This window comes from Dromiciops gliroides, chromosome 1, assembly GCF_019393635.1.
Source record: "Dromiciops gliroides isolate mDroGli1 chromosome 1, mDroGli1.pri, whole genome shotgun sequence".
In the NCBI taxonomy this organism is placed as follows: domain Eukaryota; kingdom Metazoa; phylum Chordata; class Mammalia; order Microbiotheria; family Microbiotheriidae; genus Dromiciops; species Dromiciops gliroides.
Window position 1 is genome coordinate 716,459,726 of NC_057861.1, and position 27,377 is coordinate 716,487,102.

Genomic DNA, 27,377 nt, shown 5'->3' on the forward strand with positions numbered 1-27,377 from the left:
CCCCTGGTGCACCCCCAGCCCAGATCCTCGAAGGCTACCCCGATTTGCAACCTCTGGGCCCAGATTAAATTTTTGCTTTGGGAAGTTTTTGCTTTGTTTCATTTTAAGGATCTGTCAGCTCCAATTTGAGCCAATGCGCCTTGGCCAAGAATTTCAAAAATCCACACAACGCACAAAAATGCCAGTGCTGTTGTTCCCCAATTAGAATACACGCTCCTCGAGGATAGAGACCGAGGAGTTTGTTGGGTGTGTTGGTTGGTTTGTTTTTTGTTGTTTTGTAGCGGGGAGCGGGGGCGGTCTTGCTTTTCTCGGTATCCCCAGCGCTTAGCACAGAGTAATAAGCGCTTAATAATTATTGGCTGGCTGCTCCGAGTAAAGGATGAAGACCCGCGGTTGCCTCCCAATCCCAAACCCCTGCCCTGGCATGGCATGCCAACAATGGGACTTGCATGGGAGGCCGGGGTCCCATACAAGGGTGGACCTTGCTGGAGAGTGCTCGGGGCGCGGAGCACACTCTAGCGAGTCCTTGGGGAGCACGAGCCTTCTACCTAGGGACGGGAGGTAAATAAACTCGATTATCCAGGAATGACCAATTAACGTTATGATTTGTCAGTGAAGAGATTCGGAAGCAAATACACACGCGCGCGCGCACGCATACACACTCGCATCCCCAAATAAAACCAAAAACATCCCAGCGAGATCCAGCCTTGAAACAGCCTCAACTCGCGGCGCTGTGAAGTCTGACAAAGCAGCAGACAGGAGTGCAGGAGCTTCGAGCCAGAGGACTCATCAGCGCTCCCTGCCTTAGCCCCTGCCCCTCTCTAAAGGGTTCTGAGCAGGAGGCTGTGAGCTAGCGGCTTGCGGTTTTTGTTTTCAGCATTAGTAACTGTTAAAACTCTTTGTATCCAAAGCAGGCCATTCTGTCCCCAGGTGATAGCACACCCGAAAAGTGCCCTCTGCCAATCAAACAACAGGTATTTTATTAAGTTCCTATTATGTACAAAGCTCTGTGTTGTACCCTTTGATCCAGCAATACCATTTCTAGGATTATATCCCAAAGACATCCCCCAAAAAAGAAAAGGACCTATTTGTACAAAAATATTTAGAGAAACTCTTTTTGTGGTGGCTAAGAATTGGAAATCAAAGGAATGCCCATCAATTGGGGAATGGCTAAACAAACTGTGGTATATGATGGTGATAGAATACTATTGTGCTATAAGAAATGACAAGCAGCATGACTTCAGAAAGGCCTGGAAAAACTTAGATGAACTGATGTAGAGTGAAGTGAGCAGAATCAAGAGAACATTGTACACAGAGACAGCATTGTTGTTTGATGAAGAACAGTGAATGCCTTGACTATTCTCAATATACAGTGATCCAAGAAAATCCCAAAGTACTATTAATGAAACATACTATCCACCTCCAGAGAAAGAACTGATATATTGATGGAACAGACTGAAGCATGCTATTTTTCACTTTCATTTTTTCTTTTAATCAAGTTTTCTTGTCCAAAATGACAGTAATGTTTTACATAATCACACGTGTATAAACCATATCTGATTGTTTGCCACCTCAGGGAGAGAGGAGGGGAGGGAAGGAAAGAGGGATAAAAAATTGGAACCCAAAACTATAAATAAAAATGTTTATTATTAAAAACGGGGAGGGGGGGCAGCTAGATGGCGCAGTGGTTAAAGCACCGGCCCTGGATTCAGGAGTACCTGAGTTCAAATCCGGCCTCAGACACTTGACACTTACTAGCTGTGTGACCCTGGGCAAGTCACTTAACCCCCATTGCCTGCAAAAACAAACAAACAAAAAAAAAAAACGGAGGGGGCAGCTAGGTGGTGCAGTGGATAAAGTGCTGGCCCTGGATTCAGTAGGACCTGAGTTCAAATCCAGCTTCAGACACTTGCCGCTTACTAACTGTGTGACCTTGGGCAAGTCACTTAACCGTCATTGCACCGCCCCTCAAAAAACAAAACAAAAACAAAGCTCTGTGCTGGATGCTTATGGGGCAAGGACAAAAATGAAATAGCCCTTGCCGTCAGGGAGCTTATATTCTATGGGGAAGGCAATACATATATAGATACAGAATACATTGTCCCAAAAGTCTTAGTGCACCTTCAAGCTATTAAAGTTGAAACCTGCACTAAGACTTTGGGGACACACAGTACAGTAAATACAAAATAATGCAAGACCATTTGGAATGGGGCATTAACATTTGCAGAGGGGTGCTTGGAGATTGAGAAAAGCATCCTATAAAAGGTGGTATTTGAAGTAAGCTTTGAAAGAAACAGGATTTTTAAAGGCTGTATATGGGAGTGCATACCAGACATGAGAAACAGTAGCCAGTGTACAAGAACAGAGAGGGGAGACAGTGGCATGTGTGAGGTACAGCAGGAAGGCCAATTTGGCTGCATGATGGAGCATGATAGGGAGTAATAAAGAATAAGACTAGACAGGTAAATTGAAACCAGTTTGTGAAGGACTTTAAATGTCAAATACAGTAGCTGTGGAAGGCTTTCAATGCCATAGGAGGTCGCTATTTTGAGTCTTGGACATCTAGTAAATCACTCCAGGCTATACTAGCTTGGTGAGCTTGGTAAGAGTCATTTTCTCACTTAACAAAGGGGAAAACAAAGCAAATCTAGCCCTATTGCATCATTACTAGGGGCTTAATAGAATTAGTTCACTCTGGTTTTAGCCGACATCAAGTTGCTCTTTGTTGTTGTTCAATATGTCTGACTGTTATTTTATGAACCATACCATCCTTGGGGTTTTCTTGGAAAGGATACTGGCATGGTTTGCCATTTCTTTCTCCAGTAGATTAAGGCAAACAGAGGTTAAGTGACTTGCCTATGATCACACAACTAGTAAGTATCTGAGGCTGGATTTGAATTAAAGTCTTCCCAACCCCATGCCCAGTGCTCTATCTGGTGAACCACCTAGCTGCCTCTATGATTCTTACAACACTATAAATACAAGTAGAAGGCTAGGGGGAAGGGGAAAAAGCATCACTGAATGACTTTGTTTTATTCAGCATTTTTGTAAAAAAGCATCTGGTAGCCAACTTTATCATAGAAAAGACTACAAAGTTTGTCTTCATATTCCTTTCCTTTTTGTCTTCATTCCCTCCTTCCTTTTGAAACTACCTTGCCTCTTTCAGCTGTCCTCTTAGCTCCCGGACCTTCTATGCTCCCTGCCCCCCCCCACCAGCTACTAGCCTCCTCTTCCACCTCCCAGTTCCACCTAGATCACCCATTCCCTGCATCCCAAATCAATTCAACAAAAATTTATCCAACACCTATCACATGCACATCATTATATTAGCTACTGCCCCTTCTTGACAGTCCCCAGAACTTAAATTGTCTCATCTCTCTCTTTCTTAGCATCACTTCCCCAGGTGAGAATATACCTGTTCACTACCTAAGGGCCTGCTTCTCTGTTTTTCATGTTGGTCAATGGTAGCCCACAATAAGGGTTTGGTGCCTCATCCTTTCCAGGTAATAATTTGCATTTTAATAAGGGTTTGGGGGAGAAGCATTAACCCAAACAAATTACTCTAATGGACAAATTTTTAAGCATGTGGCAGGCTGGTGGAGGCAATTTCAGGGATGAGATATGGGTCAATTGGTATCCTTCAAGTTACACCTTAAAGGTAGTGGCCTACTCTGCTATTGCATGCTAGTGGCCCTGTGTGGCATCACTAATCCTGGAATCTGGCAGCTACTAAATAAATTAATCTACCTACAGAACTTCAATAAGGCTGTTTTGCTATAATCAGAGTGAGAGTGTTTCACCCACCCATAACCCAAGAAGAGAAGCAGGTTTTAGTTTTTACCAATGGCCCTCATCCTCCTTGACCTCCTTGTGGCATCTGACACTGCTGAACACCTGCTTTTTCTGTTTCAAAGACCTTGCCTCTCATCTGTCTAACTGGGTTCTTTCTATGCCCTTTGCTAGCTCCTTATCTTTTTAAGGATCATTGTTCCCACAAGGATCCAGCCTTGATCCTCTTTTTTTGTTCTCCCTCTACTCTCTCCCTTGGCATTCTCATTCACTCCCAGGGCCTCGCTCTGATTCCTATGCATATAGTTCCTAGCAGATCCCTATGATGAATTCCAAACCCAACTTTCCAGGGACTGGTAGATCAGCTTCACCTGTATGTTCCATAGAATCTCAAACTCAAAAGTGTGCTATCCAAGAGACATGGTTCAGAGGCAGACCTAAACATCGATCCTTAGCCAGAACTGTATGCTCTACCTGCCTATTGAGCACATCTCTACCGAGATGAGTAATAAGCACCTCAAATATAACATGTCCAAAGCCAAGCTAATTAGCTTTCCCTTTAAACTTTCTTTTCCTAGGGGGCAGCTAGGTGGTGCAGTGGGATAAAGCATCTGTCCTGGATTCAGGAGGACCTGAGGTCAAATCCGGGCTCAAACACTTGACACTTACTAATTGTGTGACCTTGGGCAAGTCACTTAACCCTCATTGCCCCACCAAAAAACAAAAACAAAAAAGCCCAACTTTCTTTTCCTTCTAATAATGGACTGGATTACATATCTAGAGATGGAATGGACCTCAGAAGTGATCTAGTCCAATCCCCATATTTTGCAGAGTAGGAAAGTGAAGTAAAACGACTAGCCCAAGTTAATATAAGTAGTGAACATCAGAGGTAGAATTTTGATCCAGGTCTTTTGACTCTTGAGCCCAGTGATCTTTCCACTGTTCCCTAAGTCAGGGGATCAATTACAGTTGTTCAGATCAATTACAATAACAAATCATTCTAGAGAACAGAAAATAATATCAGACATTTAGAGTTGAAAGGGATCTCAAAGACTATCTTGTGCTACCCCCCTTAATTTACAGATGACATAGCTGAGGCCCAGAGAGATCAAACAACTTGCCCAAAGGGGTCAAATAACTTTCCCAAGGCCACTTAGATCATCAGTATTCCACGTCCAGAGCCTTTGCTATTTCCATGGTTAGTCACAGCTAGTCTCTGTTTGAAAACCTTGTGTTGTCTTTGACTAATCCTTCTCCTTCAACAGGCATATCCCATTGGTTATCAATCAATCAATAAGCATTTATTAAGCACTTACTTTATGCCACGTACTATGCTAGGCAAAGGAATCAAAAGACAAAAAGGAAACCATTTTCTCTTAGATTTCCATTCTGCTGAGTATACTGGTACACTTATCATGTATGATATTTGTCTGAGTCATCTTTCTCCCTGGTCCTCAGTTTCTTCCTCTATAAAATGCAAAATGAAATTTTATAGAGGGAGAAAACACACACACATATATATGTACATGTTTACTTATTTCTACTTTTCTATATACATATATAAGTAGATATACAACATATATCCTTAAGTATAAGTATAAGGGATAGAGACTGGAACTCTCTCCTACCAATTTTCTTGGTATTTCATTGTTTAATTGAATACAAGAAGGTGATATCAAAGTGCTCTGGTATGTTGTTGTTTGTCCTTCCTTTTAGAAGAGGACCCATGATATCAAAGGGTGACATGTTGACTTGTTCATCAGTTGGATTCAAGTGAGGTAGAGTTGCACAAAATCGTCAGCCCCATTCTCTTCCAGAGTTATTCAAGTCCCGTGGCAAGACAAAAAAGTCAAGACAACTGGCAGTGTCTTGGGAAGTATTATCTCATTTGATCTTCACAACAGCCCTGGGAAATGGATGCTGTTATCATCTTCATTTTACAGATGAGGAAACTGAAATAGACAGAGGTTCATTAACTGGCACAGGGTCACACAACTAATAAATGTCTAAGGCTGGATTTGAACACATCCATCACTCTATCCGCTGCTTTTCCTAGCAGCCTCATGACAGTTATATAAATTCAACCAAGAATATGTTGAAAGAGTCTTACCATGTGGATTCATTTATAGGAGTAGAGGCATTTAGGATGGCTATTTAGGCTCTGGACATTGCTCCAGAAATTTTAGAAGGCATATTTATAAAGAGCTCAGAATAAATGATCAGCATGGATTATGCAAATAAGTGGTAAAAACTATAGTACATAGATCCTTTAATCCCTCCCCTGCTTAAAAACTGACAGTGATATCCTATTGTCTCCTGTATGAAATCCAAACTCTTCTGTCTGACTTTCAAGGTCCTCCATAATCTGACTCTGTCTCATCTTGGCACTCATCCTCAGAAAGAACCAGGTTTAAACCTTCTTCTATTGTACTCGTCATTTCACCCTGGATGAGTCACTTAACTCCTGAACCTAAGTTTCTTCATCTTTAAATAGGGATAGGAATAGTACATGTTTCACAGAGTAGAGAGAGAATGTCTATATATAAGGTGCTTTGAAAACCTTCATGCATCATACAAATATCATCCAGTAGTAGTGGTAATAATAATCATATTTAAGACATGCTTATTCCTACCTCTTTGCCTTTGCTGATTTTTTTTTTCAGGGAGAACTATCGCCTCTGCTTTGAGGGTTTGCTGAGCCCTTTTCAGGGCACCTTTGGTGTCCACCTTCACCCAAATCTCACCTGTGGCATGTGCAAGGACCACACTCCAGTTAAACCTTCTCAGCAGATGGTTCAAAACAGGTAACCAACAGGCCTCAAACCCATTGGTGAGTCAGGGGAATGTCTACTCCAACCACATGAAGACTTCCCCAGGGAGAATGGGAAGAGGAGAACAATTTGTTCCAACAGCCATGAAGGGAGCTGAAGCAGGCTCTCTGGGGCACTTCAAGCCTGGCTAGACATCCAATATGTTGAGTCCATCCACTTCTCTGTGGGATCCAGAAGGGAAAAGCTTCTTTCTGACTGAGGAGATCAAAGAGGATTTCCTGGGGGAGTTGAACTCCATCTCCTGTCTCGTCTCCATGGCTTTGCATTAGCAAAGCCCCCATGCCCAGAATGTTCTCCTTCACCTCCAATCCAGAGAATCCCTCTTTTCTTTGAACACTTAACTCAAACGCAAACTCCTATACTTTTTCCAGATACTCCAAAGTTCTAGTAACTTCCTTTCCCAAATACCTTGTATTTACTCTCTTTATATGTGACTGACAGATTGTCAACAGATAAATGATAGAGAGATGATAGAGATATATAGAATGTTTCAAAAGTTTTAGTGTGGGTTTAAGCCTTAATATATAACATACGTAAAATGTAGATATATAATATATAATATCTATATAGAATGTATCTATTATATGTGTGTGTCTCACTGATTAAAATGTCAGCTCTTTAGGAATGGGGCAGATTGTTTTATTGTTTGGATTTGCATCCCCGATACCTAGCACTATGCCTGGCATATGATAGACACTTAAAATGCTTTCTGTTTGTTGGCTGTATTGAAATAGTATATACTCATATGAGTATGTACAAAACATGGACTAAGTAAATATAGGGTCAGCTATGGGGGAGGGGTAGTAGTGAGAAAAAGCCTCCTGTAGAGAGAGCCACTTAAGCAGATCATTAAAGGAAAGGGGAGAAAGGTTTTATCAAGTCCTCTTGATTCTACCCTGGCAATGCCTCCTACCCTCTATTCCCACTCCCACCAACCTAATAAAAGGCCTTTATACTACTTGTTTGGACTATTGAGATGACCTAATAGGTCTTTCCACCTCTTCTCTCTAGCCTGGCCAGTGCATCTCTTACACGAGAGCCAAATTTACCTTTCTCACTCCTCTGATCAAAAATCTCCAGTAGCTGCCTACCAAGTAAAGATATGAGTCCTTTGCCATGCCTTCAAGGCCCTGCATAATCTGGCTCAGTCTTTGGCTTCTAGCCTTATCTCACAGTTTTACCTTCCACAGAGTCTGCACTCTAGCCAAACGGGACCACTCCCTGCACTCTGAACATGCCCTACCCTTTCCTGCTTCTGTGCCTCTAATCACACAGATCCCTGTGCCTGGAATGTTTTCCTTCCACCTTTGCTTTTGTTAAATTCCTACCCATCCCTAAAAGCCCCTCAAAGTTCACCTTCTATAGCCAAGAATCCATCTCTGATCTTTCCCAGTAAGTAATAATTATATCCCCCTTGGATATCACAGAGTACTTTGCTTTCACCTTTATTCAATTCAACAAGCATAAATTAAAAATCTACTACATGCAACACACTGCATTAGGTACAAGGGGTACAAAGGCAGCTAGGTGGCAGAGTGGATAGAAGGTTGAACTAGGAGCAACTAAGATCCTTCAATAAACGTTTTTATTTAAAATTTTGAGTTCCAGATTCTTTCCTTCCTTCCCTCCCCTCTCCCCTTCTTGAAGTGGTAAGTAATCAGGTATGGGTTATACATGTACAACTATTAAAACATTACCATATGAGTCATTTTGTATAAGAAGATTCAAATTCAAGTGAAAAAATGAAAGAAAGCAAAAATAGAATGCTTCAGTTTGTATTCAATCAATATCAGTTATTTCTTTGGAGATGGATAGTATGCTTTATCATCAGTCTTTTGGGATTATCTTGGATCATTGTATTGCTGAGAATGGTTAAGTCATTCATAGTTCTTCATTGAACAATATTGCTGTCACTGAAGAGCACCTAAGATCAAATCCTGCTTCAGACACTTACTTGCTGTGTAATATTGGGCAAGCCATTTAATCTCTATCTGACTTAGTTTCCTCATTTGGAAAATGAACCAGGGAAGGAAATGGCAAACTATTTTTCTTTGTCTTTGCCAAGAAAGCCCCAAATGGGGTCATGAAGAGTTGGATACAACTGAAACAACTCATCACCAACAACATCACCACCACCACCACCACCAAGACAAAAACAAAACAGTCCCTGACCTTAAGGAGAAATTTTTAGCATCATATCCTCCTGTACTTATATAGTGTGGTTACTACTTGTACAATCATAGCAAGTCAATTTAACTCTCTTGCCTCAGTTTCCCCAAAATAAGGGACTTAAACTAGGTGATGTCTGAAGTCTCTTCCAGCTCCCACATCTATCAGATTGAGAACCTAGGCAGCAAGAAGATCCTTTTCAGCTCTAAGTCTGACTGTCATTCTGTACAGTATTGACATTATTTGTGTATGAATCAAATTTCCTTATTAGTCCCTTAGCTCTATAAAGGCAGAGGTCATTGCTTCCCCAAACTTAGCATCACAGTCACTGCCTAGGACAGAGCACAGTCCTCTCCTTGTCATCAGTATATCTCAAATGTGTATTGAATTGAGCTTCGATGAGAAGTCAGATTGTGCTGCATTTGGAGTAAGAATTGTTTGTTGTCGTTGAGTTGCATCCAACTCTTCATGATCTCGGAAAATATACTGGAGTGGTTTGCCATTTCCTTCTCCACCTCATTTTACAGATGAGAAAATGAGGCAAACAGAGTTAAGTGACTTGCTCAGGGTCAAACAGCTAGTAAGTATCTCAATCTGGATTCTAATCCTGTGTGACCTTGGACAAGTCATTTAATTGTGGACTCCTTTATCTTATCTGCAAAAGGAGAGGGTAGCCTTTAAGATCCCTTCTATATCTAAATCTTTGACACTATGTTAGTAAATGATGTACTTCTATCTCTAGAGCCTTGTTACCTGTGGATATACTGTCTTCCTGGCTTTCACACCCTTATTGAGGAAGATGTAGACACAGATTTTCACATTTTGTAGTATAATGGAAAGATTCAGGAGAGCTCAGTTTGAAATCCAGTTTAGGTGCTTAATAGGTATATGACTTTCAACAAGTCAGAGAACCTCTAAGTCTGTTTCCTAATCTGTAAAACTGGAAGAATAATTCTTACTCTATCAACCACTCTGTGTTGCTGTTAAACAAGTAATATATATATATATGGGGGTTATTGAGGAATAGTAGAAAAAAATGCTGATTTTTGAGTGATTAAATGTGGGTTCAAGTTCCAGATCTGCCATTTACTACCTTTGTGAACTTCGGCAAAAACCATTTACCTCTCTTGGACTCAGCTCTGTCATTCATAAAGTGAAGAGATTAACCTAGTTGGCCTGTATGTAAAGTGACCTCCCGCTCTATATTTATGATCCAAAGCTTATTATTGTGGGAGCAGTGCAATATGGTGGAACAAACCCTGCCTTCACATGACTCCTTTCTCCAACATTTAGGATAATACATGTTGGTCAACAAAGCAGCTGATTTATCACTTTAGTGCAGTTTCCTTTTCTGTGTGATAAAGATAATAATGCTGGTATTACCTGCTCCACAGGGTTGGAGGGAAGATAAAATCAGATAATTTCAGTCTGAGCCTTCTTATGCATTGTAAAGCATGCTACATATGTCAGCTATTTTTATGAGGAGGATTTACAGAAAAACAAGAACAAGTCACCCAGGATGGGCGGGCAAAGGTGGGTTGCTGTCCACATCACTGGAGGGGATTCCTGTCCACATTGATGAGATCACAGATGCATTGAAGTTCTGGAGCACAGTTAATTGTCTGGACCTTCTAATGGCAACATGAATCCTGCTTCAGACTTTAGCCTATACTTTTATGTAGGGATGTGAGTGTTTAGCTAGCTCTCTCTGTTTCTATTTATTTTAAATATTTCACAATGGTATTATGAGGATTAAAATATTATGGATAAAATGATCATTTAAAAAGACTATCTTTTCAGTGAAGGAATAGTAAAGGGGGAAAAATAAAGGCTGTATGTAAACACATAGTAGGTCCTCCAGTTTGTTAGTGTCCTTCACAATAACATCATATATTTTGTAACAACTAACCTTTGGACATGTTGCTCTCACCCACCCCATCTTCCAAGCATGGTAGAATATAAGCTTCATTAGGACAATGGCATTTAACCAATGCTTAGCACAACACCTGGCATATGATCGATGTTTAATAAATGCTTAAAATCATAGGGTCATATATCATAGTATTTGAGCTAGAAGGAACCTAAAAAGCCACCTAGTCCAGCTTCCACATTTTACAGATAAGGAAACTGAGGCCCAAAGTAGTTTTTATGGATGAAATAAAATGCAACTATTACAAATTTTCATTTAAACTTTTTAGGTAAAAAGCAAAAAAAAAAAAACCACAATAAAAAATAACCCCCCCCTAAAAAAGAAAAAGCCACAGCTATATATTTTATGAAACATCCCAACCTAGAATAATAATAAAGAGATTGGTGTGTTGTATACATAATGGCAGTAGACAAGGGAAGTAGAACTGACCACTGAATCCCTTCTAAATTGTAATTTCTTAAGCCTGAGCATTTATGTAGCCTTCTGCTTATTACATGACTTTAAAAGATAACTAAAGGGGGCGGCTAGGTGGCACAATGGATAGAGCACCGACCCTGGAGTCAGGAGGACCTGAGTTCAAATCCAGCCTCAGACACTTGACACTTACTAGCTGTGTCACCTCGGGCAAATCATTGCCCTGCAAAAAGAAGAAGAAGAAGAAGAAGAAGAAGAAGAAGAAGAAGAAGAAGAAGAAGAAGAAGAAGAAGAAGAAGAAGAAGAAGAAGAAGAAGAAGAAGAAGTAGTTGGCTAGGTAGGTGAAATGTATATGGCTTGATTTAATAGACATACCTACTTACATACCAACCAAGCATGGCAAGTAATCAATATCTGTTCACCTTGACTCCTTGATCCTTGTCCCAGGACTGAATTATTCCTGCCTGAACATCAGATCTTGCCTGTAACCTTCTACCTCTGGTCGCTTCAGTAACACAACTTGTCACCAATTTTCTGACTATTGCTCATGCCTACTGCATTTGTGACCCTTGGACACAAGGGGCCCAGTTAAACCCCTTGAGAGACCCTGCCTAAAATTAGCTTATTTGCCTCCGAGACAAAAAAAAATCATCTCAATTTGTCATACTCAGTCTGTCTGTGGGTGCAAGTGTATTTTCACATCTAGCTCTACATGACATTTTAGGAAGACAATTGATGACCCAGAAAAGGTCTAGAGAAGGATGACTAGGATGCTAAGACTCAAGTTCATGCCTTATGATGGGTTGAAGAAACTAGCTGTATTAACCCAAAGGAGAAGAAAAGGCTTAAGGGTCCATGATTCATGTTTTCAAGTATATAAAGTACTATCACCTCCTAGAGGGATCAGACACGTTTTGTTTGATCTCAGAGGAGAGAACTGGGAGCATTCAGTAGAAGTAGCAGAGAGAGATTTAGATTTGACATCAGGGAAAGCTTTTTAATCATTCTAGTTATCCAAAGGTGGCATTGGGCCCTTTGGGCGGGAGTGGGTGACCCCTCAATTGAGGTCTTTAATAAGCAGAGGCTAGATGATGACTTGTGGAGTCATTGTGCTGGCATAAATTGGACTAGACTGATGATTCTCCTTTTGACCTTGAGATTCTGTACTGTACTTCTTCCAGAATCCTTCCCTTGAACTCAATAGTCCCTAGAATGGCTGCCTTCATTGTTCTCTATGATGATGACTGAGGCAATGTGAGTTCTCTAGTTGCCATTAGCTAAGGCCTTCTTTTCTTCCTTTATAATTGCACTGGATACCAGTGGGTGGATTAGGCAGGAAGTAGTCATACTTTTAAATATATTCTAAAAATGATTCAGTGACTTAGATACCTTGGGAAGCCAGAAGTTAAGAAAAAGAAAGAAAGAAAAAACAACAACTAACTGTACTTGAAATTTATCACAGCTCTCTTAAAATCAGTTCTTCAATTCCATACACAAACAAAAAACCTTGTTTCCAAGTATTTCTATTTTCTCTGTAGCCTTGAGTAAAAGCATTGAAATGAGAATCAATAAGAATTATTCTGAAGAGCAAATAGGTAAATTCACACAAAAATTTGATAGTAGAAAAGGCATTTATTTTTTTTTATCAAAACCTTTATTTTCTAATGGTATTTGCTTAAGAAAATTTAATTGTGAGACTTATTAAATTACTTTGTATTTCATGAGGGACCATTTTGCACTGGAAAATTGTAGTTGATCAGAGGGGCTGGAAATAACTTGGAGAATGTTTATAGTTTGTATTTAAATTCATTGAAATTGTAAAAAAAATTTTTTTGCATTAGTCAGTGTTGATACCATATCTTCCTTTTTATTGATAGTCATGTTACTGTTTTTCAGGCAATGTTCTTAGAAAGGTTTTTTTTTTGTTTGTTTTTTTGTTTTTTGGTGAGGCAATTGGGGTTAAGTGACTTGCCCAGGGTCACACAGCTAGTAAGTGTCTGAGGCCGGATTTGAACTCAGGTACTCCTGAATCCAGGGCTGGTGCTTATCCACTGCGCCAACTAGCTGCCCCTTAGAAAGGTTTTTGATGTTGTTTGTTAGAATATGTCTTTTGTGTGAAAATGAAATGGATCAAAAAACATTTTTAAGTGAAAGTGTCTTGATTAGAGATTGACTAATCAAATTCTGGTACTGGGACTTAATGGGATTTTACTACTAAAGGAATGATGAATATGATCAATACAGAGAACCATGGAAGGTAATATGAACTATTGCAAAGTGGAGTAAGAAGAACTAGTAAAAACAATCTATCCAGTCACTACAACAAGGAAAATGGAAAGAATAATAACAAAACATTTGAATATGGATGCTATAAAATTGTAATGATTAAACTTTTTCCCAAAGAAGAGAAATATGAGACCATCTCATTTCCTCCTTTCCAGAAATGAGGGACTATGAGTGCATGACATTGCAAATAATGTTGGACTTATATAATGTGTTGGGTAGTTTTGCTGAACTGTTTCCCCCCTCTTTTTTATCCTTTTTCAAAAGGAATGGTTCTCTGGGAGTGGGAAGGAAGAAACATTATACTGAGAAATGTCGATGGTGTAAGACAGGAACTAGGTTTCGAAAATAAATTTATCTTCCATTTCTTTTTACTCTAGTGATTTTTCAAAGTAAAACACATGGTGGAAAGAGAACAATTTGAAACAGAGGTAAAGCCATGACTTTAAAAATAAACTCAAAGGTATGTTATGTCTTAGGTTGATTTCTTAGGGCTAGAGAATGACAGCTGATAGCAGATTAATATCTGTTACAAAATAAAGGGGGTAAAATCCTTTTTATTTTAAAAATAGCTGAAAATCATTGAGTGACTAAACTTGGACTAATTACAGCAGTATCATTGTGTTCTCACTTAGAGCTTAATAGTCGCATTTCAAAAAAGAGGGAAAAAAAGCTCACCCTTGATTGACAAGCTACATGGAAAGCATTGATAAAGCTTTGGGGAAATGGGGTGCCTAGGAAGCTGACCATCTCCAAAGGTTTTTTTCATTGAGAATGTTCAGTAAATATCAGGAGGGAAAAGCAGTTTCAAAGGAGGGGTGACTTGTTCTGTTCCTTGTAGGCTGACAAATGTTAACCCACAATGGCCAACTTATGGGAGGTCATGGACAGGATGGGCAGGAGTAGATGAGTGAAGATCTGCATTGTAAAAGGCGTCACAGAATTTGAGACCAAAGGTCCCTTTTAGTACTTAAGCGATTAAGTCCAAGTTAGGCAACAAATAGAAAGTTGTCAGGTTTCTGAGGAATCTGGGACTTTCAGACAGTGTTCAGAAGGCTTTAAATGGATTTTAGGTCCCCAAATGCCTGAACTTCAACTTCAGAACTTAAAATGGCAAACATTTTCTTCCCTATTCTCTCATCCAATTATCCAGTGCAGGAAGATACTGACACCAACTAAAATATTAGGGTTTCTATGTCCAAATCATCTATTAAATTCAGGTAACATTAAGTATCTCCCATTTTACAAGCCCCAGGATGAGTTGCTGGTGACACAAACATGATAAATGACAGAGTCCCTGCCTTTAAGGAGGTTATAGTCTAGTGGGGGGAAAGGCATGTATAAAATGTGTAATATGATAACAACCTCATAGGAAAGGTGAAACAGACTTTCACAAGAGGTTTGAGGATGGAGTGATCACTTCTAACTGGACAGGATCAAGAAAGTCTTCCTGGAAAAGATGATATCTGGGTTGGGACTTGAAGGAAGGAGAAAGATTTCAACAGGGACAGATGTGGGGGAAAGTCCAGTTCAGATGTAGGGAACACAATACACGAAAAGATGGAAGCAGGACAGCAAGTAATAGAACATGGTTGGGACTGAGAAGACATGAGGGAGGGGCAGCTAGGTGACACAGTGGATAAAGCACCAGCCCTGGATTCAGGAGGACCTGAGTTCAAATCCTGCCTCAGACACTTGACATTAGCTGTATGACCCTGGGCAAGTCACTTAACCTTCATTGCCCAGCCAGAGAGAGAGAGAGAGAGAGAGAGAGAGAGAGAGAGAGAGAGAAGACATCAAGGGAAAAGTCTGGCCAAAGCTGTAAAGGGAGAATGGAATGTGATACTGATACTGGAGGGTTCTGAATGCCAGACTAAGGAGCCCATATTGTAATTGGTAGAAAATGGGCAGCTCTAAAGGTTTTGAATGGCCAGCTTTTGCCAGGCAAGCGACATATTGCTTTATGGTCCATAGACCTCAAGTGAGATAAGAGCACAAGAATTTCCTGGTTTTCCAACTGACCAAACCTGTTCTTCTTAGGTTACTGTGACCCAGAGAAAGGTTGTTTCTCCCTTACTGTGAAAGAGGATGGAACTATTCTAGGCGGTGACTTTGGTGGTGATGCAAATTCCCTTGAAAGGAAAACTCTTTCCTTAAGAATTTCCCAGTGGAATCGGAATGGCCCAGTTCCATTTTTCCCCTTCTCTGCAATTACTTCCAAATTAATTGCTTCTGGCCTAGTTTAGTATTATTCATTTCTGTAGTTCTTGCATTATCACCAGAAATGAGTTTCCTCCTTCTATTGTTAGAAAAATCTTCAAAAATATTCTTAAAACTTTCTGCTTCCTCTTCATTCTGTTTTGTGGGGAAACATTTTATTCAAATTCTTCCCTCCTGGGAATCCTCTTGGGTTGCATGACATTTCTGCAGGGGGGGAAAAGAGTATTCTTGGAGAAAGCTTTGAATGTTGAAAAAGGGGCTGTGACTGGAAATTTCATCTGTGCCATTGATTGTTTCTGGATGCATGCACTTAGTTCTTAGAACACTAAGGCACTTGTCAAATGGCAATTAATCAGAAGCAAAAATAATTGAGCTGTATTCTCTTGTGTACCCAGGGAGACTACCCCACCCTCACCCCTACTAATCAGAGCCCATGACTCTTTCCCTTAAGTAGGGATGTATTTGCACTGAGGCTTAGTAGCACGTGTTACCAGTCAAATGCTGTCTAAAGCGCCAATTTTGAAGTGGGTGACTTGGAACCACAAGTGCAAGGAGTGAGAAGGAAAGGAAGTAGAGTGATTTGCATATTATTTAAATTGGTGAAATATAGAAATATCAAAGTAGGATGATTTATCCAAGGGCACTCTCCTTTTAGCCTAGACTGCTGAAAAGTGTAAGCATGATTTCAGGTCTTAGTGGAAAGAAGACAGCATCCTACCTCATCTTCACTTATTGTGAATATTAATTGAAGATCCAGGATGGAAAAAAAGGAAACATATGGCTCTTTCTCAGTTTTTTCCTCTCCTCTCCTCTTCTTTCCCTTCCCATACACTTTTCTTTTTTCCCTTTTTATCTCCTTTTTGTCTCTCCACACAAAATATTATTTTTAGTAGCCACAGGCTACCTTTTTTTTTTACTCTTTTGAGTTTTCTTGCAGTATATGCAATGGGATACCTGTCAAAAGCATAGTAGAGCAGAGGAGAAACGAATGGGTAGCAAGATTATAGAAAAGTAGTAACCCAAGTAAAGTAACAGGATATAAAATAAACCTACCAAAAATCATTAGCCTTTCAATATATTACCAATAAAAGACAAGAGGACAAGATAGAGAAAGAAGTTTCATTCCAAAAAACCACAGACGATATAAAATATCTGGACGTTCAGATAACTAGACCCAGACAGGAATTGTTAGCATACAACTCCCAAAAACTCCATTCCGTGGCCATCAGCAGACTGTGATGACCCTACTTCAGTCTTCATCTCTCCCTCCTACACACTGAAACTTGTCTCCTGCTCCTGGAGCCACCCTGATCTTTGATCATTGTTGAGATCCAGGCCTTCACTTCCTTATTGGTTATCTCCAGACCAGACCAGCAGGTGCATACCCCCACTTCTCCAGCACCCCTTTATGTGTTATCCTCTCTCATCAGAATGTAAGCTTCTCAGAGCAAAAACTGTCTTGCTTTCTTGTATGTTTATCCCTACTGCTTAGCACAGTGCCTGGACCACAGTGAGCACTTACAGAATGTTTTATTTACCTGAAGGCAGAATTAACTAATCAGAGATATAGTAATTGTTCATGGTTGTACTATGACAACACTACCTAAATTAATTTATGGATTTAGCGTCATATCAATCAAACTGCTAAAGGTTAATTAACTTTGTACAACTCAAAAAAATAACAAAAATTATTTGGAGGATTAAAATCTGAAGAAAAATTGTATGTGTGTATGGGGGGGGCAGAGTGGAAAGGAAAGGAGTCTAGTCTCAAAGGCAGGTCTCAAACAATGCACTGCTTTAAAAATACAAAAGTTGTTCAGTGGTATAGATTAGGTACACAAGATCCAGAGGCAAACTTCTCCTGAACTTCTCTATTTCTGCCTAGGGCATCACCATCCTTCTATTTGCACAGGTCTACAACCTTGTGTCATTTTTTTACTCTTCTGTGCCCACTCCCCAATATCCAAGCAGTTTCCAATTCTTGTCATTTCCATTTTCACCTCATCTCTTGCATCTGCCTCCTTCTTTTTGCTTACCTGGCTGCCCTCCTAGTCCAGGCTCTTATCATCTACAACCTTAACTATGGTGAAGGCCTCTTACTGATAATCGTGCCACAAACTTTTCCCATCTCCATTCTATTCTTCAAGCAATTGCCAAAGTTGTATTTTTTTTTTGAAGTGCAGATCTAACTATGTCACCCCCTGCTCAATTAAAGCTGATGGCTCTCTATTGCCTGTAGGATCAAATACAAATTCCACAGCTTTGCATTTAAAATCCTACCCCCCCTTTGTGTATTCTTATTTCTGACCAAATGGACTTTCTTGCTATTCCTCATACTTGATATTTGAATGCCTGTCTCCAAGTCTTTGGTTGGGCCGTCCCTTCATGGCTAGGGGCATTCTCTCCTCATTGATATATATTTGAATACCTAGTTTCCTTCCAAGCACAGTTAAAATGCTCTTCCTATGGGAGGCCTTTCCTAATCCCCAGCCCTGCTAGTGCACCTAATCTACTTGATCACATTGCACTTACTTTACCTTTTCTTTATACTTATATGTGTATATATTATCTCAATCAATCACAACATCCATTTTTTTTAAGTTGTGAAATGTTCTTGGGATTCTTTTTTAATAATAATAAACATTTTTATTTATAGTTCTGAGTTCCAAATTCTATCCCTCCTTCCCTCCCTCCTCTCCCCTCTCAGGGAGGTGGTAAGCAATAAGATATAGGTTATACATATTCGATTATGTAAAACATTACAATATTAATTATTTTATATAAGAAAACTGGAGTAAAAGAAAAAATGAGAGTGAAAAAGACATGCTTCAGTCTATGTTCAATCATTATCAGTTCTTTCTTCGGAGGTGGATAGTATGCTGCATCATTAGACCTTTTGGATTGTCTTGGATCATTGTATCATTGAGAATAGTCAAGTCATTCACAGTTCTTCATTAAACAATATTGCTGTCTCTGTGTACAACGTTCTCCTAGTTTTGCTCACTTCACTATATATCAGTTCATACAAGTCTTTCCAGGCCTTTCTGAAATCATCCTGCTGTCATTTCTTATAGCACAATAATATTTCATCACCATCATATACCACAACTTATTTAGCTATTCCCCTTGATAGGCATTCCTTTGACCACCACAAAAAGAGCTGCTATAAATATTTTTGTACAAATAAGTCTTTTTCTCTTTCTAGGGATGTCTTTCGAATATAAACCTAGCAGTGATGTTGCTGGATCAAAGGGTATGCACAGTTTTATAGCTCGTTGGGCATAGTTCCAAATTGCTCTCCAGAATGGTTGGATCAGTTCACAACTTCACCAACAGTGACTCAGCATCTCAGTTTTCCCACATCCCCTCCAACATCCAATAGTTTCCTTTTCTGTTATATTTGCCACTCTGATTGGTGTGAGGTGATACTTCAGACTCGTTTTAATTTGCATGTCTCTGATCAATAGTGATCTAGAGTATTTTTTCATATGACTATAGATAGCTTTAATTTCTTTGTCTGAAAACTACCAATTCATATGGTTTAACCACTTATCAATTGGGGATTGACTTGTATTTTTATAAATTTGACTCAGTTCTCTATACGTTTGAGAAATGAGGCCTTTATCAGAGTTACTTGTTTCAAAAATTCTTTCCCACTTTTCTGCTTTCCTTGTAATCTTAGTTACATTAGTTTCATTTGTGCAAAAGCTTTTTAATTTTATATAATCAGAGTGACCTATTTTACATTTTTATTGCTCTCTATATCTTCTTTTGTCCTAAATTCTTCCTCTGTCCATGAATCTGACAGATAAATGAATCCATGCTCTCTTAATTTGTTTATGGTATCACCTTTTATGTGTAAATCATGTACTCATTGTGATCTCATTTTAGTAACAACCATTTTTAAAAGTATCTACTGAGACAGGAACTGTGTGGCTGATGGGTATGCAGGTACCAAAAAAATGAAACAATCTCTACTGTCAAGGAGCTTGTATTCTAATGCAGGAGACAAGAACATATATAAGCACACATGCACAAAATATATATAAAGACAATAAAGAAATAAATACAAATTTGTTAATACAAGGCAGTTAGGGAGGGAAGATGGTTGAGGGCATGGTGGAAAGGCTGTGGAAGGTGGTGCTTGGGCTGTTATGAAGGAAGAGAAGGATTTGATGAATAGGAGAAGAGAAAAGAGTATTTTCTAAACATGGGAGTTGGCCAATACAAATGCATTGAGACAGAGACAAAGGCTGGAATGCCAAGTGTAAGGAATAGAGAGAGAAGGTCAGATTGGCAGGATCACAAAATGTGGCAGGTACAGTGTAGCTAAAAGGATAGAATAGTTTCTCTCAATTGAAGGTAAACTCCTTGAAGGCAGAGACTTTTATTTTGGTCTTCATATCCTAAGAACCCAGCCTACTGCCTGACACATATTCTGTTCTTAATAAATGCTTGATGATTTGGTCACGGATATTAAAAATATTGGCATTTTAACTCATATAAAGGCACATTATCATGCAAAAATGCCTCTGTCAATAAAAGATCCATCTAGGGGCAGCTAGGTGGAGCAGTGGATAAAGCACTGGCCCTGGATTCAGGAGTACCTGAGTTCAAATCCAGCCTCAGACACTTGACACTTACTAGCTGTGTGACCCTGGGCAAGTCACTTAACCCCCATTGCCCAGCCAAAAAAAAAATCCATCTATCAAATTCTTTTGTAACTCTCTTTTCCCTAAAATATCACATATCAATCAGAAAAGATCATGAGCCAGTTAAAGAAAAAGCAATAATCTTTTAGAAAATTATCAATTGGAAAAACTACCTGGATATTACATGAATAGATAATTTATTAGAATATGTAATAGTGAATATTAATTGCTATGAGTTGAAGTCATGGTCAATTAAAATTTCAGGGTCTTAAAAATTACTGTGTAAAGGTTGTCCCCAGTTTACTTCTGCTTGCATTCCAAATCATCAAAAATTGGTTTCTTAAGACTTGAAATTCATTTTCTCATAGAATGAAAAACATTAATGTGGTTCAGTTTCCAGATGAATCCTTAAACCCATTTAATCCATAGTGTAAGTACCTTAATCCAAATTCAGGATACTAGGAGCAGGGTCTTGTGGTTTTGGAGGGAGAAGAAAAGTAAAGACTTTTCCTTGGGCCAAAATTTGAAATATGTGGAAATGGTTTGTCTTTGACACCTAACCATTTCTCTTTCTGGACATCTTCACTTCTTTCCAGGTTTCCAGTGCTCTCATGGCTGCTTCAAATCTCTTTCTTACCCCACCTCCCACTCAGTTTCTTTCTCTCTCTCTTTTTTAAAAATAATTAATTGATTGGTTATTTAAAAATTTTTTTTGAGTTCCAAATTCTCTCTCTGCTTCCAGCCCTTCCCCTACCCATTGAGAAAACAAATGACATAATATAACTTATACATATGAAGTCATAGAAAACATTTCCATATTAGTCATATTGCAAAAAAAAATCAAGAAAAATAAAGGAAGTGAAAAAGTATGCTTCGATCTGCACGTGTAGCTTATCAATTCTCTCTGAAGGTGGATAGCATTTTTCATCAGGAGTCCATTCTCCTACTCAGTGTCAATGCTTTGCTCAACTCTGCCAAAATGTTACACACTCTGAAATTACCTACTTCTTGTAACTCTGTATTTTCACTTAATCAAAACTCTCATTTTAACATTATAACTGATCTCACTGAGCTAGTTGGCAGGAAAAACATCATTATGGAAGAAATTTATATTAATTTATATATTACAAGCACCCCCTAAAACCTAGTATATCAGCAGTTTTAAAGGGGATTGGGCCTTAATTCAAATCAATTACAAATGTATTATTAATTAGATAATATTACAAAGTGAAATGACAAAGTAGTATGAGGAGGGCAGCTACCCCATGGATAAACCAATCATGCCTATGAATCGTTCATTGGGATTAATTCCTGGATTTATTGGGCAGCAAGGTGGTACAATGGATAGAGTACTGAACCTGGAGTCAGGAAGATTTATCTTCATAAGTTCAAATCTGGCCTGTTTGCCTCAGTTTCCTCAACCATAAAATAAGCTGGAAAAGGAAATGGCAAAACACTCCAGTATCTTTGCCAAGAAAACCCCATATGGGGTCAAGAAGAATCAGATATGACTTAAATGACTGAACAAACAACCTAGATTTATTGGAAGATAACACAGAGAAAAACTAGTGCATATAATACTTAGATTCTTTCCCAAACATCTCTAACAGATTATTATAGGAAAGTGCTTGAATTCCTCCAGTGGGTCAAGAATTGTTTTGTTTGATGGCAGTGAGCAAACCAAGGAGTCATGGGCAGAAGTTGTAAAGAAGAAAATTTAGACTTCATATCTGGGAAAACTTTCCAAAAGTTAGAACTATTAATAAAAGGAACTATCTTTCTGAGGAGGTAAGAGACCTCCCCCTTAAGCAGAGGCTGAGTGATCACTTATAAACCTATTGCTATTGGATGACCTCTGAGGTTCCTCCTAACAGCAAATAGTCTAAACCATCAGAACAGACCTTTTGTGAAAAGTGACATTGTTTCCTTCTCTTGATTCAGCCTCAGATCACATTGGCTATTTTTTATGCTCTCATTACACTTTATTACATGGACTTTGCAATATAGATATTTTTTCACACAAACTGCTTTCTATACAATCATCCATGTGCTGTATTTATACAGTTTAGGTTTTTTGTAACCCAGGTACAAGAACTTACATTTCCCTCTATTCAAATTTCATTTTATTAGATTCAGCCATCACTTCAACTAGTTCACAAGTTTTGGGATCTCAGTTCCATCATTCATTGTATTAGTTTCCTGTTACCCACAGATTTGATCAACATCATAAATGGGATTTTGTTTTAAGGCCCTGTTGAGGATAAGAGGAGGACCAAGGATCTCTATATGGAGATGATGAGATGAAGATAAAAGGTAACAGAGAAGATGAGGCTAAGTAATTCCTTTAAACTTCCTAATTTTCATAGTTTCTTCCCTTATTCCACTTATGACCCAACAGATTCTAGTTCCCCTTTCATCTATACCCTGTACTCCAATTCTCCTGAAGTGCCTCTTGGTTTTGGTTCTGTCCTCTTCTTTAGCAGATAAAATTGAAGCCAGGAAAGGTTGTGAGTGACTTGCCTACCGTCACATGGGTACCAAATAGCAAAGTCAAGATTTTAACCTTGGTCTTCTGACTCTTGCCCCTATACTACGCTGCCTGCCCAGGACCAGCAGCTAGAGAAGAGGACAAGATGGTGATAACAGAAGCTAAGTTTTATATATGTCAAGATATGCCTACACATATTTTGCATGCTAAGAGAGAAGGAAGTAAAAATGAAACAAGTTGAAGTTTTTGAAAAAGAGAAACACATCGTGACACAATGTTCTCTTTATCTTGTAGTTACATAAATTGGGAAAACACAAATCCTGAATTAATCCTTTTTTTTTCAATCAAGTGATTTACCCACACAATGATTCTTAGATTATCATAGTAAGGGAGGTCTTAAAGGTTGATTTTTTTCTACATTAAATTATTCAAATGCTTTTTAAATTTCTGCATTGTTAGGGGAAAACACAACCCTTAAAAAGTTTAGATATCATTCATTTTGGAAATGGAGTGAACTTAAAGATTCTTTGAACTAAAGGGGGAAAAACAAGTCTCCAGTATATGTTCATATGTAGAAATATCTCCAAACAGTAAAGTACAAACAAAAATTCTTTGTACCTAGAGTCTCCATCCTGAGTAGACAGGCAGAACGACTACCTTCCCTTACAATATGATGGGAATTGGTGTCTGAAAGTAACTTCCCTATTGGCCTATCTATAAGGCACTAAGATTTTCACTAGAAATAATTCATTCCCTTGGGTCTTCAACAGAGGTAGAATAAGGAATTTATATATGTAATACTAATTTGAACATAACATCCTTCAGAGACTATACATATTATAATTGTGTTTTAGAAATAGCATCTTAGGAGACAGTTCAGCTGTCATCTGGAAACTGGAAACTGTCATGATTGGAGAGAGACTGTGAGGTCCAGAGGAGAAAACTAAGAAAACTTTCCCGCGAGATTGAGGAAGTTTTTCTTGTACAATTCTTGAGAGATTTTTTACTGCTATCATGAGACAGCTGAATGGTGGGACTGTGTTTCCAGATTTGAGAAGTCAGCAGCTACTACTGATAGTTAAAGACAACCTGACCCTAGCAGTGCTTTGTCTCACTTTGCTATATTGACAAAATACTTAAATGTTTATTTATATTGTTTGTTGAATTCTTTTTATTATTTATTTATTTTTCCTGTTACATGTAAAGATAGTTCTCAACTTTTCTTTATACAAGCTTTCCAATTTCAGATTTTTCTCCTTCCCTCCCCTCCCTCCCCCCTCCCCTAGACAGCAGGTAATCTGATATAGGTTATATATATACATATATATAATAACATTTATTATTTAATATATTTCTGCATTAGTCATGTTATAAGAGAAAAATCAGAGCAATGAGGAAAAACCTCAAAATAGAAAAAACAATAGCACCAAAACCAAAAGAAATAGTATGGTTCATTCAGCATCTATACTCCATAGTTCTTTTTTTTCCCCTGGATTTGGAGATCTTCCTCCATCATGAGTTCCCTGGAACCCTTCTGTACCATTGCATTGGTGAGAAGAATATAGTCCATCACAGTAGATCAACACACAATGTTGATGATACTGTGTACAATGTTCTTCTGGTTCTGCTCATCTCACTCATCATCAGCCCACGCAAGACCCTCCAGGTTTCTCTGAACTCCTCCTGCTCATTGTTTCTTACAGAACAATAGTATTCTATTACATTCATATACCACAACTTGTCCAGCCATTCCCCAATTGATGGGCATCCCCTCAACTTCCAATTCCTTGCCATGACATAAAGAGCAGCTATAAATATTTTAATCCATGTGGGTCCTTTTCCCCTTTATTTGTTGAATTCTTAATAAACTATATAGACAGAAATACTGATGTTTAAACTCAAAGGGGCTGATACTGAAGGAGATAAGTGAAAGCCTATAAGGGGTAAAAAAGGTCTCTCCATTTTAATTAATTAAAGTGGGGCTCAAAGTTAATTGATTAATTAATGAGAGATTGTGTATGTCTACTAATTTCAGAGGAGAAAGTGGATCTGCAAGTGTCAGTGGAATGGATTTTTATATACTCAGTGCTTATCACAGTGCCCAGCATATAGTAAGTACTTAGTAAATTTTTATTGATTATTGACTATTGTATAGAGAGCAGGTTTTAAAGTGATGAATAATACTAATAAAAGCTAACATTTACATGGTGCTTGAAAATTTGCAAAGCACTTTATATACATTAACCCCATTTGTACCCCAAAGACCTGCATTTAAGTTTTCCCTCTCACACACATTCCATGTGTGTCCCTGGATAAGACTCAACTTCTTAGTTCTGTAGTCCTGAGGTATCAAACTTGCAGATACCAGCAACAAGAAATTCTAGAGTGAATACTGAACTAGATTAAAATGTAATTAAGGGGGGGGGGGGAGACAGCTGAATGGCGCAGTGGATAAAGCACCGGCCCTGGATTCAGGAGTACCTAAGTTCAAATCAGGCCTCAGACACTTAACACTTACTAGCTGTGTGACCCTGGGCAAGTCACTTAACCCCAATTGCCTCACTTAAAAATGTAATCAAGGGGGTCAGGAGTGGATAAAGCACCCGCCCTGGATTCAGGAGGACCTGAGTTCAAATCTGACCTCAGACACTTGACACTAGCTATGTGACCCTGGGAAAGTCACTTAACCCTCACTGCCTGGAAAAAAAATGTAATTAGAAAATATTAAACAAAATAAAATATAATAAATATAGATGTTAATTTGTAGCTTTCTAAGTCAACATGCAGCTCCTTACAGGTAACTGTTTGAATTTGTTGATACCACTGTTCAAGTCAACTCTCTAAAAGTTGCAGAGAAGGTGCTAACCTGAAGGAATTTGCATTCTGAGGTGTTCTCTATTCCAATGAAAACACAGGCACAACCATCATTCTGTAAGTCAGTTAATAAACATTTCTTTTCCCTAACAGAACACACTCTTTGATTGCTTTAGAACTTGCCTGAGAAATAAGGTAACAAGTCAAGTAGTAGGTAGAGGTGGGACAGTTGCTGTGATTCTTGACTAATGTAGTATAGCACACAGTTTGCCTGACTACACCTAAGCTACATATGAAGGTGTTGATCCTAAGATCTCTTACATGTATTTTAGGTAGTTTTGGAAATAGTACTACCTGTATGTTGCTGTTTACAGGAGTCTTGGTGCCTTCATTCTAATACAACATAGTCAATTTCAGGGGTTACTATGGCTGGAAAAACATTCTGAAAATGAGCATCTCTGTATTTACACCGGTTTTCAGACCACTGAGAAGGGTAATTATGCTTTGCATAGCCTTCAGGAAGACAAGAGTTACCTTCATAAGGCATCAGACAAGGACTTTTGTGGACTTATCACAAAATAAATATATAAGTGCTGTGAAAACTAGAGGGTTTTTTGGCATTAAAGATGTGTATATAGGTGGCAGCTAGGTGGCGCAGTGGATAAAGCCCTTGATTTAGGAGGACCTGAGTTCAAATGCGTCGACTGACACTTGAAACTAGCTGTGCGACCCTGGGCAAGTCACTGTCCAGCAAACAAACAAACAAAAAAGCCTCCAAAAAACCCCAAAGATGTGTATAGAGAAGAACCTTAACATGTTGAATTTGAAACTGTCCTTAGAGCATAGGCAGATGAGAAATTGTCACCACTACCCCTTTGGCCTCATCTTATTCATAATCTCTAGCATAATGAATAACACAAAGATAGAAATTACCTATGATGTTGTATATAAAAGTTGAAACAAAACTGCCAGTCAGGTAGTAGCCATGAATGAACATAATCAGATTAGAGAATGAGGGAATCTGAGTATTGCAATTGGAGAAATTTCTCTATTCTGAAAGTGCTTCATCATTTTAGCAGTCTTCAAGAGGTACTCATGCAAGATGCCAGACTAGATGTCATTTTGAAATTCCTTTCTCTAGATCTCAAGAAATACTTGGATTCTAGACTTCCTGACAAGTATATGGATTCTTTGCTTGTCATTCGTATCACAATTATTTGTACCAAATCTTACAAGTCATTGACTTTTGTCATTTAAGAAGAGTTGTTCATAGAACTTTGAAATCTTGAAATTTGTTAATATATGATATACCTCCTATATACACATGAGATAGTAATCTGTTACCAATACCTACGGGTATTGCTAGAGCCTCCAAGATAGTTCATTTCAGTGCATGTAAATGCAGAGTGTAGGCACAATATTGGTTGAATTGGTGAGCAAGAAGCTATTTTTCAATGGAGATTGGGACACTTGATCAACTCTTCGGAATCTTCAGAGCTTTGTGGATCCCTAATTATGAAATATAACCCAAGTTGAATCAATGCTGTATCATAAGAGAATATTCCCCAAGTGGGAAACAGGGAGCCTGACATTCCATGTCAAAAACGTAGATGAAAACAGCACAGATCTGCTCTCTAAAATGTTAGTCTATGATTCTGCCAAAGAAATTGCTAGCAAAATGGCATTGAACTATCCTTACTGTAATCAGCCTTTGGGCAGAGTAGTACTTTGAGAGTTCTGGAGTGTTCCCTCCAAGCTGTGCTTCTAACTCTTCAGATTCCACACCA

At 38.7% G+C, this 27,377-nt stretch overlaps 1 pseudogene; it reads left to right on the forward strand.

The window, feature by feature from the left end:
* The first annotated feature begins 449 nt into the window (after nucleotides 1-449).
* On the forward strand, nucleotides 450-27,322 carry LOC122753838 (annotated as a pseudogene).
* Nucleotides 27,323-27,377: the final 55 nt, after the last annotated feature.